This window comes from Micromys minutus (assembly GCF_963924665.1).
Source record: "Micromys minutus genome assembly, chromosome: 7".
In the NCBI taxonomy this organism is placed as follows: Eukaryota; Metazoa; Chordata; class Mammalia; order Rodentia; family Muridae; genus Micromys; species Micromys minutus.
The window spans coordinates 9,431,374-9,451,138 of NC_137976.1; positions in this window are offsets into that span (position 1 = coordinate 9,431,374).

Here is a 19,765-nt window from a genome sequence, read left to right on the forward strand (position 1 = left end):
CCTGATGGTAGAGACCTGGCACTCTTTCTGGCCTAAAAAGAAAACTTTTCTAGACCTGCCCTCTGAGAACTCCTGGTGTTTACTCCCATGATAGCCAATGGGTTTGTGTGTCAGGCTCACCTTTGGCTCAGGTGGAAAAATGCTTGTTAGGCTGTTCTGGGAGCTCAGCCTTCTTCAGCTATATTCTGCGTCCTGATGACAGAGACCTGGCCCACTCTCTTTGACTCAGGTGGAAGAGCACTTGCGGAGGTTTCTTAAAGCATTTGTTAGGCTGTTATGGGAGCTCAGCCTCCTTCTTCACTACCTTCTTTATGTCATCATACTTAGTAGGTTTCTCTAGGCAGCATGGCACCTCAGATACATTGGGGTAGAAACATGAAAGCCCATACCAGTAAGCTTCCCATTCAACTCTGGGATGATTTTGCTCACAGCCTTAGCAGCACCAGTGAATTTAGGGATGATGTTCTGGGCTGCTCCATGAGCATCACATTATAACTATCCAGAGGGGCCATCCACAGTCTTTTGAGTGGCAGTGATGGCATGGATTGAGGTCATGAACCCTTTCACGATGCCAAAGTGGTCATGGATGACCTAAGCAGTTGGTGGTACAAAATGCATTGATGACAAACTTGAGTGAGTTGTCATATTTCTTGTGGTTCACACTCATCACAAACATGGGAGCATCAGCCAAAGTGGTGAACATGATGATCTTTTTGTTCTCACCATTCAAGTGGGCCTGGCCTTCTGCATAGTGGTAAAGATGCCAGTAGACTCTACGACATACTCAGGACCAGTATCACTCCATTTGATGTTATTGGGATCTTGCTCCTGGAAGATGGTGATGGGTTTCCCCTTGATGACAAACTCCCTATTCTCATGCCTTGACTATGCCATTGAATTTGCCATGGGTAGAGTCATACTGGAACATGTAAATCATGTAATTGAGGAAACAATTTCCACTTTACCAGATGCAGAGCCGAAGGCAGCCCTGGTAACCAGGCACCCATTATGGCTAAATCTGTTCAGACTGACCTTCACCATCTTGTCTAAGGGATGAGCCTGGCACTACACAAGAAGATGTGGCTGTGTCTGGAACATATTCAGAAAGCCACAGATTGTATTTCAAGTTTTAATATTTTAATTTCTTTTATTCTTTGCCACCATCTGTATAACAATGATTATAAAAATTGTCCATTAAAACATTGCTTATATGAATTACACAAAGCCTTCTCTTCTCACTGTGGCCTCACTAAACAATACATATTTAATAAGAAACAAAGGCTAATTCTTTTTTAGATGTGTGTGGTGGTTCCTTGGTTTGATGAAGAAGCAGAAATAAAAATCACTAATCCACATCATAAAGTAACTTATCTGCTTTAAGCCAACAGTTATTTTTTACTGTGAATGGTATACATTTATAAGAATGAGCATGTTAAAAGACAACCTCACTTCATAATTCTTAACTGTGTATGAACTTTCGTTGTTCTATAAAACAATAACATTTAGAGACTGTGCCAGCATAGTTTAAAGCCAAGCCTAGACATCTAAGTCAAGTTGAATGTCAATTAAAAAAATCAAGACATGGGTATATCACTACTGGGAAATCATTGCCTTTCTTCCTGAAGATATACAAGTTGGAATACTGGGTAATATTTGAGTCAAAAAATAAATTGTGGTTTTTAAGATTGAAGCAGTACAAAATATGTATTTATGTGTGCACATGCATGTTGCTATATGTACATAGGTATAATATATATATATATATATATATATATATATATGCACATGTGAAAATTTTATTTCCATTTCCTGTGTATATGTATTCTGTATCCAGGGAGCCACCCATGTGTATGTACATAGAAAATATTGGGGGGACAAAATTATACTAGACATGTGGATATTTTTGTTCTTTTCCGTTTCTCAACAATTCCTCAATTAGTTACAGTGTATTGGGCATTAAAGTAATCTAGACATGATTAAAATATGTGGGAGGGTATATGCAAGATATGTGTACTATATAATTTTATATTAGGAAACTATGTGTTGATCTCCAGATAAAATGGATATATATTTTACTTCTACTACTATGTTGTTTATTTGCATATTATTTATGCTTAGAATTTTTACCTATCACTAATGAAAAGTTTCAAACACTGTTTTTAATCTACCCATTGGACCCACTAGAAGATATGTGCAAGAAATAAATTAGCTAATATCTCTGGCTAGTGCAGTAGTTTTTAACCTTTTTAATGCTGTAACCCTCTAATACAGCTCCTCTTGTTGTGCGGGCCTCCAATAAGTTTTTTATTGCTAGTTCATAACTATAATTTTGCCACTGTTATGAACTTTAGTGTAAATATCTGTATTTTCAGATGTTCTTAGATCACTCCAATGAAAAGGTTGTTTGATCCCCGAGGAGTTGTGATCCACAGGTTGAGAACCTCTAGGCTAGTGGGATCACAGAAATTGAAGGTCTTCTTCACCAACTATTCCTGTCTCTTCTTTAGTTCCCAGAAAACGAGATGAAAGAACAGAGGTGATAGTCACTTTTTAAAATCTGGTCTACTAAAGTCAGTATTACAGCTCATAGTTCTTCAGATTCTTAGATGGTAAGAGGAGTCATGTTTGAGTGGAGGTTCTCTGTGGGTGGAAGTTCTTTGTATAATCACAGTTCCAGTTGCAAATTTGTTGCGTCAGCTTTGATTGTGAATTCACTTCAGAAGCAGAGCCCAAATCTGTTCCTTGAGACTTTACAATGCTTTTATAAGCAACAAATTTTATATTTTAAGTCTGCATTTTTTTAGGAAAAATTATCATTTTGTACTGAGTTGATTTTCTCCTGGTACATGAGCAAACAATTAAAGACCTCTGAGTCATGACAGGTCTTAGGCATTTCTATTTTATAGTAATTAATGTTATCAATTTGAATTTATTATTTTACTTTAATATCTATTAATTATAAGAAGACCTATGGTACTCAAATCTTCAAATCAGCTAATGATTTCTAATAATAAACTCTTTGATTAATCTATAATGCTTTGAATTTTAAATAAAAGCAAAAGTCAGTTTGTATTTGGCTAAGATATAATTCACTGGTTTCCTTAATAAGTGCTTAAAAAGAAGATATAAAATTTCAAGTTCTAGATACTCTGTGGAGAGAGAAGAATATGGTGTTATTAAAATAGAAACATACTTAACAAATCTGATAGTAACAATGCAATTTCCCCTTTCTGCCTGTACAGACAAAGGCTTTATAAGGTCTGAGTAAGCAGACAGTTCAACAGACATAAAGTTCTCCATGGAAAACTCGTTGGAGCCTATTCAAAGAAAGTGCTGTCTGAGTTTGGTAGAAGGGATGGCTCAAACAACTGCCAGCCATGAAGCAAAAAGTATTGGCTTGGAGAAGCCAGACTGACAGAGGAAAAAGCTCAAGAGGATCCCTGGGCTTAAAATAAAGTGAGCATGCTCTGTGTCCTGGTTTGGTTTCCATGGGGACTGGTGTTTATGGGGAAGCCTGAGTTCATGTCTTTCTGGCCAAAATAACTGGACTGTTCCATCAGTTCAGCCATCCAGAGTTCAGCTAGCTAGACATTCATTGTCATGACTGATGGAAAGTGCTGATAGGATTGACCAGGTGAAAAGCCACAGAGTTAGGGTATTTTTAGAAAGCTGATGATTGTCCTCTAGGCTAGTTGATGACATCACCCATGTGAAAAAGGACTAAGATAGCTTTAGTAATAGTTGTCAAGTACAGGGAGAATTGAGTTTGATAGGCATTGAGTAAATTATAATATTTCTATATATTTACTTAATAATAATAATTATTATTATTTGATGGTGGTGGTGGTAATGGGTGTAATGTGTATGTATGTTTGTGTGTGTGTGTGTGTGTGTGTGTGTGTGTGAGAGAGAGAGAGAGAGAGTGAGTGTTTGTGTGTGTTTTCGATTGGCAGTTTCTATGTGGAGATTGGAGGACAGTTTTAGGGAGTTACATCTTGCCTTCTATAGCAGGTTCTAGGAATCAAACTCAAGACATCAGGTTAAAGTGGCAAGTGATTTTCTTTCTTCTGAACATTCTGTCCTACCCTAGAATATGTATTTACCCAAAGTCCTCATTGTTATTCAACAATAAGGTTTTATTTTTGTTTATCTATTTGTTTTTATGTTACCTTGTTCCCCTGCTCAGTAGTCTAGAAAGCAGACTGACAATTTACCAGATCAATGTCTTGAACAGATTACATATTTTGTTATAGAGTAAAAGTGAAAGAAAAAGGTAGCTTTAGATTTTTTGATCAGTATATTTTCAATGCACTTTAAACTCCTTTCCAATTAATTTAGCCAGATTAAAATGTTCTGTAATTTACTGTGTTAGACACTTGTTATGAACTGTTAAACCAGAATACCTGTTTGTAACTGACCATGGTGATGTGGTAAAGTCACTGAGCTAGCACTGGAACAGTACCGTTTGTAACTGACCATGGTGATGTGGTAGATTCACTGGGCTAGCTCTGGAACAGTGCTGCTGCCCAGCATCTTAGAAAGAGTACTCAGTAATCAGAATTCAGACCTACATTTAGTAGAAAAGGCAAACACATACACAGAATTTAAGAGAGGGTAACAGGCATGCAGTTGAAGGTCAAACTTAGTCTCATATAAAGCTTTTAGTCATTCAAACCCCATTCCCTTCTTAATTATCTTTCGTAAATGTACAAATTCTATGTGCCTTTCAACTAAATGTTACGTTGTATCTGTTGCCAGAGCTCTTTGCACTTAAGCTTTCATAACACAACTAATCTCATGCATAATTGCATGCCATGCTTGGCAGATTGGTCATTAAGGGTGAATGAAGGTAACAGTTGAACAGTAGAGTCAGTGGCAAGCACGTTGTAGATGATTAATGAATAGCTTTTAATTGTGTGAATTAATGACTTTGCATAAAGTAATTGATTATACTCAAACCATTAATCATTCTAGACAGATAACATTTTTATTTAAGTATTTTTACTTATTCATTTTACATCTCACTCACTGTTCCCTCCTGGTCACCCCCTTTTAAAATCCTTGCCCCATTCTCCCCTCCTCTTTTCCTTTGAGTGGGTGTGTCCCCTCTTGCTATGTCCTCATCCTGGCAAGTCAAGTCTCTGTGAGGCTAGATGCTTCCTCTCTGATTGATGCCAGATATGGCAGCCAAGATAGAATAACATATCCCAGGTACAGGCAACAGCTTTTGAGATAACCTCTACTCCAGTTGTTCGGGGTCCACATGAAGACCAAGCTGCACATCTGCTACATATGTGTGGGGAGGTCTAGGTGGTGGTTCAGACTCTGAGAGCCCCAAGGGTCCAGGTTAGTTGACTTTACTTGTCTTCCTGTGGAGTTTCTATCTCTTTTGAGGCCTACATTCCTTCCTCCTATTCTTCCATAACAGTACTCAAGCTCCATCCACTGTTTAGCTGTGGGTATCTGTCTGAGTCAGATGCTCAGTGGCTCCTCTCAGTGGACATCTTGTACCTGTCTGCAAGCATAACAGAGTATCATTAATAGTGTTAGCTATTGGCACTTGCCCATGGGACGGTTCTCAAATTCAGCTGGTTATTGGCTGGCTATTCTCTCAGTCTCTAGAGAGATTCTTACCAATGTTCTAGAGTCACAAGCCCTTCCTAAATGATGTCAAAATGTAAGTAGTTGTAGGCATGAGATTAAGAAGCCCTTAGAAATAGTTCATTATGCTTCAAGAATGCAATGATAAAACCACAAATCTTTTGTGGCTTAGATTCATTTTTATATTCAGGTTTAATTTAACATTTTATTACTATTACATGTTTTCCCAACATCATACAAAATAACATGTTCTTCTAGATTAAACCTTAATTGCTTCATCATTAGCCTGATGTCTTTATTATTTGACACATTATACAATTTTATTTGTGCTAAAACCTCACTTTTGGGGGGTCTAGAGAGAGGGCTCGGTGTTTAAGAGCATTGGCTACTCTTTTAGAATACTTGAGCTTGATTCCAGATGCCTTTATCAGATAGCTCACAAACACTTATAATTCTGGCTCTAGAAGATCCAACACACTATGAGGTCTTTGTGGTGTACATGTACACACTTCCATGTATGCACATGTATAAGCATGCATGAGCACAGGCATGCACCAATAAAAACAAAACCAAAAAAATACCCTTAATTTTTTACAAGTGGGTTACTAAGAAACAGCATTTTTAAATTGTGTGCATTTGTATAGTAGTGATAAAAAGATGGCCAAGTCAGAAATATGTAATAATCAGCTAATCCACATGTTCTTCTGTTTAGACTTAAAAGCCAAAGGCTATCAATCAACATAATGCCTTATCGTTTGATTAAAGGGGTTGACAATAAATTGTGGTCAGATTTTGTCTCAGTAGCCAAAAACATAAAATTTCCCAAACTTCAAATATTTTCGATGAAAACAGAGTAAACTATTAGCTAAGGACACCAATGTCTTTGAATTTTACATGCAGGCTAATTATTTCTAGAGTTAGGTGCACATATAGGACAATGGAAAAATCCAGTTCAGAACAGTTAATTGTACATTCACATGTGTGTAACTGACTAAGAGTAAGACATATCAGACATACATAACTTCCAGCAGTGTTCGCATACACATGACTTTGCCAGGTAAGAATACTGGCCAGGAGTTAAGTGTTTTTTACTAATTCTAAAAGACTCACAAAATAAAACAGAGGTCACTATGACCAAATCTCAGACACCTGCTCTGGAACCACAGGGAGCTGGAATAGGGCTGACATCCAGCAAACCCATAGGGATCATGACTCATTGAAATGGAAACATGGGTATTTTATAATGAACAGAAAAACACTTTCAGTTATTAGAACATGACTACCTTTATGCTACAGCCCTCCTGTGTACCAAGTCTTAGAGAAAGGCAACAAAGCTGTAATTATTCAGTTGACAACCATATTTAAATGCTTGGTTATAGGGCAAGAAATCAGAATGCCTAAAATTTCCTCTGTAGCATCCTGTGATTTTTACCTATTTTATTTTTAAAGGGGATTGACTTGATGGCTAAGTGTCAGACTTGGAGAGGATTTGACCATGGTTTGACCAGGATTTGACTTCCACAAGCCTTATGTAAGCATTCTGTCTAAGCTCCACCCCACAGTTGCCCTCTTTCACCTTTGTCCCTTCTCTCTGCATTGCCCTCCCCCTCTTCCAGTAGTAATGGCAGGCCTCTACTTCTCCCCCTCCCTCTCCCTCTTCCTCTGCCTCTCTCTCTCTTTCCCTCTCCCCACTGCATTTTGCTGCCTCTACTGCCCTCTTAACACCCCTCCCCGTGCCCTAAATAAACTCTATTCTATACTATACCATCCTGTGGCTGGTCCCTCAGGAAGAAGGCATGCTTCAGCATGGGCTTGCTGAGGTATCCCATTCCCCCATACCTGACTACATCACCACCAAACATACCCTGTCCTCTTTTTATCACCTTATATCTTCTGATCCTGTAGAAGAGAGACCTAAGTTCTATAGATTGCAGCTTCCCCATTCTCAGGGTGAGGATAGCAACCTTCACCTCAGGGAGTTGCTCATGAAACTAAATTAATAGGCATTTACAGAATGCTCAGAAGAGTTGTGGGCTGTGGCAAGAGGACTACTTGTGACTGTTTTATTATAGGAACAGTGCATTAGATACACATAGTATCTATCTCTCTGCCTTATAGAAACATCTGAAAATCCTCATGATTTTGAACAGGAGACCAAATATGAGGCCAGGCTAGGGTAGTTTGGAAAACACAGATTCCTTTCATATTTTCCCAGAAGAGACATTTCCTGGGAGCAAGTCGCCTTGCTCTGTAGCATGACACCAAAAAAAAAAAAAAAAAAAAAAAAAGCTGGGACTGATAAGCTGAATCCTATTAGTGTAGTTAAAGACAGCAGATATAAGGACATCCTCCAGAGATGTTACTGAATCTTCTGGGGGTAATTTCTCATGAACGTGGAACTTCCCACACTTTACCTTCTTGTGTGGCTCTTCTGAAGATTTTCCTGACCACACCTCATGGGATAGATATAGCTCTTGTCCTCCTCTGGCTCCACTCCAGTTTGCAGCTGATATCTTTTGAGGCCAGACTCTCGCAGTATGTTAGGGTCATCTGGTGTCACATGATAGGAACTCAAAACAACTCTTTTTCCCAGCCCTGGAAGTTTCCGTTCCGCACACCCCGGGCAGCAATTCCAAGTTCCTGTCTCTCCAAATCCCCTGCTATCTTTGCGTTTGTTTTTATCAGAAAATCAAGCCCATAGGATGATTTTCAATTTCGTTCTCTTCTCTCCACACTCATAGTCCCTGACCCTATGTTAACTCTTAGCCAGGCTATGTTTACCATGACCTGCATTTGATGCTGCCTCCTGTGTTCCCTTTCCCCCCTCTAAACACCTCGAGAATCTTAGTACCATGCTATCCTTTCTTTCTGTATCTTTAATGTGATTCTATTTGATGCTTTGTTTTTGTTTTATGTTTTTCTTTAGCATAATGAAGGATTTCAACTGTGGGAAGAATTCAGTCACATTTCAAAATTACTGGTTGTGATTCCACCGAACTTACTAGCTACAAATCTTATTCACTGTTTCAATCCATGCACTTTATCGCATTTGGTCATGTAATGATTAGCAAAGATCAGATAGCCGCGAAATCCAGAATAGATTTTTGCCACAAAGCTAATAAAATGTTTATTTTAATAAATGAATAGTGGGGGTTCACTGAACCCACTGAAAAAGCAAAGATGTGAAGTGTTTGTGTTTATTTAAGCATCATTAAAATCAACAAGTCAAAGGTATAAACCATTTTAGAAGCAAAACAATACACAACAAATGAGGGTTGTGTGCATCGTATATCATTTTTTAAAAAAAAATTATTGGATATTCTCTGTATTTACATTTCAACTGTTATACCCTTTCCCCACTCCCCTCCCTCCTACCCCTCAACTTGTTTCCATGAAGGTGCTCTCTCTCCCAGTCACCCTCTCCAGCTCAGTGCCTTGGCTGATGATGATGTTGTTCTTCCCATGAGGGTGCAAATCTTTCAGCTATTTTAGTCCTTTCTCTAGCTCTTTCATTGGGGTCCCCATGTTCACTCTGATGTTTGATGCTATCTTTTAAAGTTTGCTTTATTAGTGTTTAACATGAAAGGCCCCAAACACGCCTCCTCATTTAACTCTTGCCTAGACTAGTCTATTCCTCATCATCCATTGACATTTCTTATTGCTGTGCTTTGGACTCACATTGCCATTACACTGGTGAATGTATTTCTAGAATTCATCATCAGTGTGATCCCAAAAGAAGAGGTTATAAACAATAAAATTACTTCTTTTGCTCTCCTGACCTTTTATAACAGTTTATCTTTCCATCTTTATGTGCATAATGATTTCATCTTTTTATGTGCAACCTTTCTCTCACTCTGGCCAGTGTCCGTGCTCCTGGTAACTCATTTTCTTCTGCATGAGCATTTTCTCTGTAGTCATGTTTGCCACTAGCATGGGTGCTTTTGTTTTCTGACTTGCATTCAGTTATTATGAGTCTCAAATTACTTCTTCAATCATATTCTTTGCTTGGGCTCCAAATATAGCACTCTGTTTTCATGTGGAGAATCTTTCCCTATTGCCACTTCTCGTGTCCTAACCAGTACGTCCAATTTGCCCCAGGATTGTTCACTCCATTATCAAGTTTTGGTAACATGATTACTCTGTCCTGGCTTCTCTACCATCTCTGTGGTAACAGCAACTCCTCAGCTTAATCTTAAGATTATTGCATAACCTACTCTGTTTTTAATATTATCCTTTCTCAGCTACTTTCACTGTCCATAAGAATTCTTTCTTACCACAAAAAAAAAAAAGACCTGTAATTACCTTTAAATAGAATAAAAATTACCAGTCCTTAGGTTTTGTTATAGGTTGGACCAGAATGCCCTACACATGGACATACATTAAATGATTAGTAATTAGCATGACAGTAGTGTAAATAAGTAAAACTTTTAAGAGACAGGAAATTGTGGGCACTTTGATGTTAATCTGAGAATACCTTTAGGAGAATTTAGTCTCAGAGATGAAGTGAATGCTGTCTTCTGTCACATGTTTCTACCACAATATTCTGCTGACTTGTCCTAGAGCCCCAGAGATATGTGAGCCAATCAGCTGAAACTCCCCACCATGTAAGCCAAGGTAACCTCCACTAAAAGTTCATCTCCAAAGTCATATTGTTGCACTATTGGAAAGCTGACTGTATTGGTTACTCTTTTGGTCACATTGACAAAATACTTGACAAGGAGCAGCTGAAGGAAGGAAGGAAGGAAGGAAAGAAGGAAGGAAGGAAAGGAGGAAAGAAGGAAAGGAAGGGAGGGAGGGAGGGAGCAAAGAAGGAAGGGAAGGCTTTGGATTTCAGTGTTTTAGAGATATGGCACTGAGTAACCTCAGCTATGAGCTCAGGAGTATGAGGAGCTTATTTCATTATGTCATGGTGAGGAAGAAATGAATGCTGGTATGTAGAGAGATTTCTTTTTTCTATATTTTATCCTAGCCCATGGGATGGGGTTGCTCATGTTCAATGTATGTATTCCCTCTGCAGATTTCAGAGGTATCTTCCTGGCATTGCCCTGAAGGACATACCTAGAGGCACGTCTCCTAGGTGACTTCAAATCGAGTGGACTTGACAATGAAGACCAGTTATTACACTGATACTGTCATGTTATTATAGTTTTCTAATTACTACTCAAAAAATCTGTTAAACTCTATTGTAAACACCTTCAAACACTTTCCCTATCACTAGGTTAGTCCTATTGTCTGAGAATTTTCTATTTCTTACTTGTTCCTCTCTTCTTCCCTCCATCCATCCTTTTCTTCCTCTCTTTCCCTCTTTGCCTTTTCTCTTTCCTTTCTTTCTATTTTTTGTGGATCTTTATGATATAGAGAAACAATGTGCCGCTGAGCTCCAATCTAGCCCGTTTTGGAAAAGAAAATACTTTAAACCAGAGTCTCATTATGTTTCCCAGTCTTATTTTCAACCCATGATCTTCTTATATCAGATCCTCTCTGTCTCTCTGTCTCTCTGTCTCTGTCTCTGTTTCTGTCTCTCTCTCTCTCTCTCTCTCTCTCTCTCTGTGTGTGTGTGTGTGTGTGTGTGTGTGTGTGTGTGTGTGTTGGGGATCAGACTGCATGCTACTATACCTGGTTTTCTATTTTCTTTACTTAAAACATCTTTTTCTGGATGCATAATAAATTGATACTTCTCATCCAAGTAGATATTCTTAAAGGTTTATCTCTTGCTCTATTGATGTTTGACTGACATCTTTGATGAACATTGATATCTGTCCCCCTTTTTATTTAACTTTTTATTGGATATTCTATGTATTTACATTTCAGATGTTATCCCTTTCTTCCACCCCCTTCCCTTCCCCCTTCCATTGCCTCCATGAAGGTGCTTCCTCTCCCAATCACCCTCTCTACCTTAGCACCTTGGCATTCCCCTACACTGGGAAAACAAACCTTTTCTTTGATGGTTAGCTCCAAGCATCCTCCTCTGTAGTGTTTACTGTCAAGACACTGATACAGATGCCTCCTCAGAGGCTCTACCAGAGCCATAATGATATGTTTTTTCCTATATGGTAGAATATTACTAACAAATAAATAGTGATTTAATTCATGTCTGTGTCTGTATCCTTTACTCTGAGATACTTGAAGAACCATACATTTTCACCTTTGTTTTCTCAGCTTTGGGCAGCAATACAGGTATTAGAATAAAATAAAAACAGAAGAGGTATTAGAATAAAGGATTAACTTTCATTTTGAGAAAGAAAACAATACTGAAATGTATCATTTTTAAAATTGAAAGAGTGATTCCTTCCACATGTCTTCTTCCATTGCATGAATTTGAAACTCAGGACTACAAGAAAACCATGTAGCAGGCAACAATTTACCAGGCATGGGAGTTCATTAGCAGATATTCACAGACTGTCAGTATGATCCTAGTGTTTGAGGTCATTGCTGTGATTGACAATTTGAAGACCAATTCCCCTTGAAACACTCACAAATGAAAAATAAGTTTTCTCCAGTGGATTCTCACTGGGTATTTTATGAGCAGACCTTAAGTCCAGCAGTAGATGGCCAATACAAAATACTCACTGGCATTTTTGTTTTTTTTACAAGTTATTTGCATATATATTATGGTTTCTAAGTTTGGGTTTTTATGGAATTTCCATGTGTAAGAAGAAATATGTTAAAAGCCTCCAACATATATTTTTCTTCTAAGATACAATACTCAAAGAAAATTGAATAAATATCAGAAAATAGACTCATCTAAAGAACCTTAAAGAACATCAAAACTTAACTAATTAGTTTAATAGTCTTTAAAAAGGCAACTTTATTCTAAGCCATTTGTAGAATGAATGAATACAGATTATGGACACAATTAATAAGTAACTCAAACCAGCCCCATCCAAACCAAAGCAAACACACGGATGTTGTCTTCTCCTTTGTGTTAGTTGAAATTTAATATTAAAAGCCTGAAATTTATTAAAAAAATCATATCAAAGCATACAGCCTAACTTGGAAAAATGTTAGGAAACAGAGTTCCTAGTATTGGGAGGGAACAGGCAATGGGGATTCTAGCCACAGCTGGCTCACCCAACACTCCATTACAAACACAGTTCCCATGTAAACCAAAGGATAGGAAACAGGAGGCTGAGTATATTGGATTTCTCTTAGGTCCTGGATGTAATTTCCATCAGGCCCACCCTGAATTCTTTCAGTCCCTGGGCATACGGGATAGGCATTTTATTTCATGATCATTGTTGCCTGGAGTTACAAGAGCTCGTTTAGGTAGGAAATTATTTCTGGATTATTTATTATAAGCTTGCTATCATGGGTGCCACAGTGACCCCCATGTTAGTCACAAATAACCACCAGAGCAAGATGGAATTGAAGTCAATGAAGAAAAACTAAGACAAGTTTACAGTGAGTACAAGAGGAGCATATGAACCTAGTAAAATCTTGTGTAATAACCTTATCCTGGGTAATCAAAACAAGTTCATGCATTGGGAGGCACACTAGTTCACAGCCATAATCCTAGTACTTTGGAGATGGGGGGAAAAGGTTAAGATGTTCAAAGCAAATGTTGGCTGCAATGCATATTTATGGTCATCTAGGATTATCTAATAAGATCTTATCAGGAATTCTAAAAAACATGAAACAGAAAAAATAAACAGAAAACTTCAAAGGAATCTCATACATTATTGTAAGTCATACTATGGATAATATGAGGAATGGCATAGCATATGTTAATCCTCATTAGTCAGTGTTATCATTTGGATACACTGTGTCTCTCCAAAAGCTCAATGTGTTGAGGTCTTTATCCTTAACTGGAGGATGCTTGGATTTCTCAGCTCTTATCTAATCAGTGGGGCAATCCCTTGACTAATCTGTAGTAAGGAAGAACTAGGTTGTGGTGGGTAAACTACAGAGATACATCCCACCTTCCTATCTCCTGCTGTCTTGCCTACATAACACATCCTTGGAATACATCCTTCTCACAGATTGTCCTTTCTTATTATAGGTTCAGAAACAGTGGAGCCAGCTTTCTATGGGTGGAAACTTTTGAAGATGTGAGTTGCAATAAATCACTCTTCCCATATGTAGTCTTCCTCTGATATTTGTCACAGTGGTGGAAAGATAAACTAACAAGAAAGATTGTAGGTGTTTTTTGGAAATTGGGAGCCAGGAATGAAAGAAATTAGGTCTGGTGCATGGAGGACCCAGTAGTTCAGACAGATCCTGGTTTGGGATCAGCAATTGTGTGAGTTTTTACATCCTTTCTCTGGAAGAATGTGATAGCTAATCCTTGTTGTCAGCATGGCCACCTCTGAGATTTACTAAAACCCAAGCAGCTGGGCATACCTGCAATGGATTTTATTTGATTGGCTCATTTGAGATCAGAATAACAACTGCACTAATTCTGAGTGGAGTAAATAAAAGGCCTTGAAGAAGGAAGCTTGCTGTCTGCTATCACTGTCAACGGCAAGTTTGTCTTTCCTGCTGCTCAGGCATTAGTCCTTATTTCTTGAGGGTTCCATGAAGACTGAAGATTAGATGAGGCAACTCTTCTGGGAAGTTGGGGAATTTTAGGAGGTGGGGCTTCACTAAAGGAAGCGAGTCACTGAAATGTGGGCTTTGAAGATTATGAACAACCCAGCCCTGCTTCGGTTGCCTGCTTCTGTTTCCTGACCTGTCATTTTCTTCTTGCCACCACGTGTGTCCCACCTTGATAGGCTAATCCCTCAAACTGTGAAAATACATGTTTCCTCCCTTGAGCTGGATCTTGTTTGATATTTATTTAGTCAGAGAAAGAATAAAAGCATCCAATATAGTTCTTGAGTTCAGATATCCCTAAGAATCCTTAGGGAAGTGAGCAGCAAAATTTTTCAATATTGAAATGAAGTATAAGTCCAACACATTGAGAGATGAAGAACTCACATAGATTCATTGTATTATTAGTCACCATTATTTTCTATGAAGGAGAAACTTTGTAGTTGGAAAATGGTTACTCCCACGCAGAAATCCTGGGTTGACTGTTGACATGAAAGGAACATTGATGAACCCTATCTTTAAATCCATTCACTTTTCAAGATGCAATGTGGAATTAGTCTTTTTCTTCCATTTGAAGTTAGTTGTGATATAATGAGTCTCCTCTGCCTCCTTTAATTTTTCCAATTCTATTTTAGTTAGCATGTTTTCCAGCCAGGGAAAATGGCCTAGGAAAACCACATTGTGCAGGTTACAGAAAGGGCAGAGAGAATGTCTCTAAAGTGAAATTTTCCCTAGGAACATGCAGCTTTTCATAGCTCTTGGATTAGTACATAGGACACTCAGGTTTTAAAATGTTTTTTGTACTTAATCTTGCTTCCCATCACATTTACTGCAGTTGACACTACAGATAGCTTCTTCTTCTTCTTCTTCTTTTTTTTTTAACAAATTATTGTCAGACCATGGAAGCTGGCTTCTAAGTTTCAGTATTTATTTCAGTTCTGTGTTTCCTCTCCCTCATTTTCTACTTTCCCTTCTTCCTTCCTTCCTTCTTTCCTTCCTTCCTTCCTTCCTTCCTTCCTTCTTTCCGTCCTTCCTTCCTCCCTTTCTTCTCCTTCTCTCCTCTGTTCTTCTTTCTTTTATTAACTAGTAAATAGGTCAATTTTCTTTTTTCCAATTTGTTTTCAACTTGATAGTAAGTAAATATCCATTTCTTTGAATATCAAATGCAAGATTATTAAAATATTTGTACTAATTTCCCTACTTCATTGTATACAATGTGCTATACCCGAGCTTCTTTTCATTTATTTTCTTAAACAATGAAAGAACATTTTAGAAGGACTCAAATACGTGTGCTCTCAAATTTTATCTGACTTTGTTTGAAATACATTTGAAAAAATTTTAAACCTTTTGAGAGTTGTAGTTGTCCTGATACTTGGTATTAGTTATCCTGATACTTATTAAACTGAAACCCAATTCCCAAGTTACTCGTAAGTCTTTTAAAGTCCAGATTGGAGATAGAAACATATTTCACTGATTTGTTTAGTCTGGTAATTATCACCAACCTTCAACATGGCTGGAAGAACTCTCTCTGTGTGATTGGTGCTCTTATTTGTCACACTGTTATGAAACAGACATGTTCTCATAGGAAGCCCTAGGGCAAGTTACCCCGGGGCTTCGGGCTTGGATGTCTGCTCAATAGTTTAGTCATGTAACTGGATTTGGGTTTCTCGTCAGTGTCCTTGCTTTCTTTCATCTGGTTCTTTCAAAGTCATAATGGAACAAGATTACATGAGAAAAAAAAAACCCCACTGAGAACAGCCAAGACTCATCCTCTTTCCAACAAAGGTCAAGACTGAAATAGGCCTTCAGATTTGCTTTCTCCATTGCTACCTTCTTCTCAGTATGTCTAGTCTCTTCCTTAGTGCCTAACACATCCAAAGATGTCTGGGTCCTAGCCTTGGACACCTCAACTCAATCAAAAAGCCACAAATGCTTGCTATGAGAAAGTTATTCTGGGATCTCAGCTGGCTCAGTGTTGAGGAAAGCAACATATGAAAAAAAATCACATTTAAAACCACTGTACCAATATGTCCTAATTTAAGTCTCTGCTAGCTATTGAACTCTAAGGCAGAACTCCAGTATTGCCGTGGGTCGTACACCAGTGGAAAACAAAAGACATATGTTTTTAATTTTTTATCTTTAGATTTATTTATATTATATGTTAGTGTTTCATCTGCACGCATGTATATGCACCATGTGCTTTCCAGAGGCCTGAGATAGAGAGGAGTGTCATATCCTTGAAACTGGGATTAGGGATGGTTGTCAGACATTGCATGATTTTCTAGAAAGTGGACTGGGTCCTTTGAAAGAGCAGCAATTGCTTTTAACTGCTGTGCCATTTCTTTAGCTTTGCAGACATGTGTCCTAATGCAAACTTTTAAGAACTTGAACAATAGTTGGCAGGAACTCTATTCTGAGATGTAGTCATGTTTGAGAATTGAATATAATAGATTTAAGATTAAGAAAATTTGGCATGACAAAAAATAATTTGCACCTAGAAGCCAAGAGACCTCATATAAAAGGTGAGCTGGAAAACTGCCTGGTGGATTTTTATCATTTTCCATGGAATAAAAAGATTTTGACTGAATATCATGGGTCAGGGATTATTTTGGATGTTGGAGGCAGAGAAAAGAAACAACTATTGTCATTCCAACATCTCCACAATATGAAAGGGGAGGCAGAACTTTCAAAGTCAACTCTACCAGCAAAAATATGATGACACATCTGCATTCACTGAGGTTAGAATACATAGTAAGAAGATTAAACTGAGCATCAAGAGTATTAGCTGACATTAAAAGTCCATTTCATGAGGAAGGTCATTCTAGTTAGAGAGAGGCACTGGCCAAAGACTGGGCACAATATGGATTCATATCAACCACTGACTGCAGAACTTCTTATTTACTCTAGGGATTCCACATTGACCAGACAGTTGAAGACAGCAAACTAAGGTGAGAACAATGTCAGGTCTGAGCACAGAAGCAATATTAAGGAGGAAAAGCCAGATGTGAATACAAAGGGCACTGTTGTAGGGACAAACCACAGAGCTGAGCAGCTTTCTAGGAGCATTCATTGGTAAGGGTTGGGTAACTTGTGGCAACCAAGGCACAAATTCAATGTACTAAAATGGTATAGCAATACAGACATTTATTTTTAAGTGATATGCATAAATACTTCTGGTGAAGAAAAGTAGGCAAATGACTAGTTGGAATTATGAAGAAGAGACAAGTCAAAATGAAAGTCTAAGGCTGGATCACGGAAGTCAAGGTTTAGAAACAATAACTGTTAAGAGAAAGTCAAATGCATTAGTTTTATAAACTAAAATCCACAAAAACATGACATGATATTTCAATCTTAAAATTATTGGTGAGTGACCTTTACAAGTAGCCCCTTAGTACATTGTTGGAGCAGAAAGCAAATTATAGGGGAAATGATGGAAGCAGATGCAAAGGAAGTAGATTAGATGGGCATAGAAAACTCATTTGAAAAATTTGGCAGAGCCTTTGCTAAGCAGACTAAAGACAGAACACAGTTAATTGCTAAAGGAGGAAGTATGTTATCATTCACTCTGATACATAAACTATGTGCTTCAGCATGCTTTGACTAATCTCACTTGCTGAACTGGACCTGGAATTTCTTTATCTGCCTTTTGCTCCACTTCCCAAGTTTTTGGTTAGTATTCTTCTTTTTATATGATGTGTGTTACTACTCGCTCACTCGCATTTATAATCACAACCCCATTCACTCACTCACTCACTCACTCACATTTAGACCATGTTCTACACCTAGTCATGAGCATACTTGATTGATTAAAATGTTTTCTTTCCATTAATTATATTGGAGGTTTTAGGAACATAGACTTAATGACACCAGACACTCTGGGAAGAATAGGCTTTTAGCAAATCTCACATAGGTTCCATTGAATGTTACCATATTGATTATGTATCTTCCCTTCTACCAAGTGCTTTATTAATTCCATTAATTCAGATTTATGATTTTAGGCTAAGTCACCCAATTAGGAAATAAGATTCTGATCAAGAATAAATACTTTTGGGGATTAGGTGATCACCTCAGAACTGAAATACACAACTTGGATGCATGTCAAAGAGAAGCACCTTCTTCTCTCTCCACACAAAGACATGATGCTCACATTATGATCTGGAGAGATGTTCTGAGAAGATAGCTTGAAGATAAAGATGTGCAACCACTTCAGTGTTTATTTTCTTTCAAAGCAAACTCATAGAATAAAAAAAATTGACCTCTTTCTCAAGAGGAATATATTTGAATTTCATATTTGCTCTGTAGTTGATATGACAGTGGGGGTTTTTCAGTAGGTTATTTCATTTCCTACTCACATCAACTGAAGAGAGGGAAAATGTTAGCATATTACTCAATGATGAGGGAACTAAATCTTGGAGATACCTGAAAACACATATCAAGTATCATTAAGACATGGTGCTTAGAATTTGGCCAGCTATTTTTATGATTATGCTTGAGGGTCAAGAAAGGTGGATGTCAATAGCTGGGGTGTGAAGGAAATGGGGAGATGCTGACCAAAAGTGTACATGCTTGTTCTAAGTTGACTCACTTGCAGGATCTAATGGATAGCCTGGGTGAGTGTTACAAATAATTCAGTATTGTTTACTTGAAGTTTGCATTAGTAGCCCATTCTCAGTGTCCTAGAAACATACCATGAGAGGTGTGGAGGAGATCAATATGTCTGTCATTATTTTAAATATTGTAATCTTTCACATTGTACACCATTAATATAGATAATTTCTGTGTCAATTAAATGTGATTAAAGGTAAATGATTCAATATTGTTATTGTTTTCTCCTCAAATTATTTGTCCCAAACTTATATTTAAATTTAAAAATACTCTTAATTTTGCAAAGAACTGCTTTCTGTAAACATCTGGAAAACTTGGGAAAAAGTAAAAGAAACCAAACTCAGCTGTTATGAGGTATGGCATAGAAAATAGAAATATTAACATCCAAAAGAATGCACAATTAATGATGACATAACTACACTTCATCCTGAGTTGACATTTTCCTACGTGTGTTCTCCTTTGAGTATAAAACTGAGTGCTGGAAAATCCAAGCCTGGTTGAAGGGTTGTTAATAAGAATCTTCTGGCTTGAAGAGCACATGGAACTCTGCATGCTTGAGGAACTTGAATAAAATAAAGTCTGATTCTCTCACGACCAGCCAGACATGGACCCACAATGGTATCAGAAGACAGAAAATGGAAGTGACATGGAAGGCAGGAGTTGGCCCTGTGGGATTGGAATGAGGCTTGAAGGTCTCTCGCACTGGAGCACAGATGTCAGGCAGAGCTGGCCAGCCCTGGAAATATTCATAAATTTCTGGCTGCTTTTCTGGGGCTTGCCTGGCTGGCTCTGAAGGAACTGTGCTCTGGGCTCTCCCTGGTCCCCTAAACAGCAGAGCCAGCTGGCTTCTTCATCCATCCAAGTTGGCAGATGAACCAGTTCTACAATGGGGGAGACCAAGAACCATGGAGGCACACCACGAGCCAAGCTGGGAGTAAAGAAGAAGCTCATAAATTAGTCCAGGCGTCTAGTCACCAGTGAAGAGCTGAGCACATAAAAGAATGCCTGTCTTGGGCAGAAATGATTGAGG